General features: G+C 37.2%; 1 long non-coding RNA gene across 3 annotated transcripts; it reads left to right on the top strand.

The window, feature by feature from the left end:
* The first annotated feature begins 285 nt into the window (after nt 1-285).
* On the top strand, nt 286-3,102 carry LOC138126245 (uncharacterized). 3 transcript variants are annotated; one of them, XR_011157714.1, is made up of 5 exons: nt 535-549; nt 622-818; nt 901-1,180; nt 1,347-2,710; nt 2,775-3,102. It is a non-coding gene; the product is annotated as an uncharacterized lncRNA (long non-coding RNA). The 3 variants fall into 3 exon arrangements; XR_011157712.1 differs by having other exon boundaries at nt 286-818; XR_011157715.1 differs by having other exon boundaries at nt 305-818; nt 2,135-2,710.

Genomic DNA, 3,102 nt, shown 5'->3' with positions numbered 1-3,102 from the left:
GGTACGGTAACTGGATCGAACTACCCCTCTATCTCTCTAGATGACGAGGGGTCTCTCGATAACGGTGAAACGGTATTCGGTAACGGTAACGGTAAATTCTTCGGGCTCCTCGACGGCTCCGAAGCCTGGCAGCGCCGGACGATAAGCACCATGGCGATCGGCAATCCGCTCTCGGGGGTGATTGCGGATCCCGAACGCCACGCACGTAATTCGTTTTCCGCGACTTGCGGCACAGCCGCCCGCTCGGCGGTCGCCGACCGAGTCCTCTTATTTCCGCTTAGTGGTGGGCAAAAAATATCGATGTTTTAGAACATCGAGGTTTTCTCGACAACATCGATGAAAACATATCGATGTTTCATGAGGGCGATATATCGAAGACTATCGATGTTTTGCTATTCGATGTTAGCGGTTTTCTCTTCTACACACGCCCAGAGTCAATCCTTGGCCAACGCAAACCCCATTGGTTTTTTTGCAGCGCAAAGCACGTGCAAAGAACAAAGACAATCCATCACAAAGATTTGAAAGTTGAAACCTGTGGTCTGTGCAGAGGTCTGTGGTTGAAACGGCGGCTCTTTGGCGGGAGAAAGTCTGGATTGATCTGGATGTGGTTGGATTTTGCAGATAGATCCGGTTATGGAATGTGCTAGTAAAGCAAAAAAATCATTGTGATGTGATGTGAAATGTAATTTGGGCCCTGATTAACGTGATTTCGTGACTTCATGTGAACGCAACAGTATATGAACAATTTGGTTTTGGTTATCGCATTGTTGCAGTGGTAGTGGTCCAGTTAAAATTAGTTGGTCACAAGTTACAACAGGGTAAGTGAAGTTCTTTGGACTTTATTTAATTAGAAGATTGTTGTAGGTAGGTATGTATTCATTATTTTGTTTGTTAATTTAGGAGTTCAGGAAGGGTCATGGGGAAAACAAGCTCCGTCTGGAAGTATTTCACAAAAAGAAGAGATGGATTCGCCAATTGCAATTTGTGTGGAAAAAAACTCAAGACATCCGGCAATACAACAAATCTTTTAGGACATGTTTCGAGAATGCATAAAAACCATGTGGCTGAAGACGTAAAGACGGCTGAAGAAGTAAATCAAAACAAAAGTACAAACAACGAAATTGAACCAGAATCAAACCAGGGCGCCACAAGTGCCGATACAAATAATAATATGTCTAATGTAAGTACCAATAGCCTAGCTAGTACTGTGACCCTTGAGAGTTCATCATCACATATCAAAAAGTCCAATACTATTCCGACAGTTTTTAATGAAATAACACAATTCAAACCAGGCGGTAAAAGGGATTTTGAAACCAAAAATTTAATTTTGAAAATGATAATTACAGACAATCTCCCTATGTACTTTGTGGAAAATGCTGGATTTCAAAATTTTTTGCAAAGAGTTCTTCCGCTATATACACTTCCTAGTAGAAAAACTTTTTCCAGGCTACTTGATTCTAGATATGAAACAATATCTAGAATTTTTCGAGATAGGTTACAAAACATTGACAATTATACACTGACAGCTGATATATGGACTGAAACCCATCAGACGATTAGTTTTTTGGGTATAACACTACATTATCTTGAGGGAAGTACTATTAAAACAGTAAATCTGTGTGTGCATCATCTTGAGAAACGCCACACAGCAGAAAATATTTCTGAGATTTTAAAAATGGAATGTGAGAACTGGAATATTAAGAATAATAAGATTTTGGCCATTGTAACAGACAATGGCCAAAATATGGTAAAAGCGGCATGTGACACCTTTGGATTGAAGGTACATGTGCATTGTTTTGCACATACCTTGAATTTGGTTTCAGAAAATGCTATAAAAAGTGAAACCACTATTTCAGAAGTAATTGATAAAGTGAAACGAATTGTCACATATTTTAAACAAAGTTGTATCGCCGCTGAGGCGCTAAGAGCTAAACAAATTGAAAGCGGTACCAGTGAACCTTTGAAATTAATTCAGTGTGTAGATACACGCTGGAATTCGAAGTTTTACATGTTGGAAAGATTTTTACGTCTTCGCTCTGTTGTGAGCGATATTTTACTTAATGAGCCAAGTGCTCCAAATATGATCAGCGAATATGAAATAAATATACTAAAGGATGTAAAATATATGTTAAAGCCGTTAGAAGTGCTCACCAAGGAAGTATCTGCAGACAAATACGTTACCATAAGTAAAATCATTCCAATGGTTCACTGTCTGAAATCAGAACTCGATAATCAACAAACAGACTCTCCAGAGGTGATTAATTTAAAGCAATCCTTATCGTCCGAAATTCACAAAAGATTTGGAAAAATGGAACATGTTGAAACCCTGGCAATATCAACATTACTGGATCCCCGGTTTAAAAAGCTCCACTTCAAAGATTATGTCGCCGTGGGAAATTCTATTCTTGTTATTAAACGAAAATTGGAAAAACTATTTGCAGTTGATAATGTGGATAATCAAATGGAGAGCAGCCCAATAGAAGAAGAAATAGAAAAAGAAATGGACTTGTGGAAATTACACAAAACCATGGTCGCTGAACACCAAAATAAAGGAACCAGTGAAGACGATATAAAAAATATCATCAATGCAGAAGTGTCACAGTACATTAATAGTCCAGTGTACCCTTTGAAGAGTGATCCCCTGCTGATATGGGAAGCCATGAAGATTACATACCCACATTTACATAAGCTTGCCCTCAAATATTTACAGGTTTGTATTAAGTTATTTATGTATCTATTATTATCAAATTTACCTAAAATCGTTAACTTTACAGATTTGTGCAACTTCAGTACCTGCAGAGAGGCTGTTTTCGAAGACTGGGCAAATCGTAACTGCAAAACGAAGTCGCCTCAAACCTCAGAGATTAAATAAATTAGTTTTCTTGAGTTCAATTGATAATAATTAGGTACTTGCCTTATCTTACCAGAATTGTTTATACTTTATTTTTTTGACATGAATTTTGTTATCTACATATTTACAGAATTTTTTGATTTGTTTTTGTTACTTTTTTATTGTTTCGTAATATTTAATTATTTACAGAATTTCGCATTTTATTTTTGTTACTTTTTTTATCGTTTGGGAATATAACACATTTATTTAAA

This window comes from Tenebrio molitor, chromosome 3, assembly GCF_963966145.1.
Source record: "Tenebrio molitor chromosome 3, icTenMoli1.1, whole genome shotgun sequence".
NCBI classification, from domain to species: domain Eukaryota; kingdom Metazoa; phylum Arthropoda; class Insecta; order Coleoptera; family Tenebrionidae; genus Tenebrio; species Tenebrio molitor.
The sequence above is the reverse complement of the archived record's forward strand: the minus strand, read 5'-3'. Positions and strand labels throughout refer to the sequence as shown.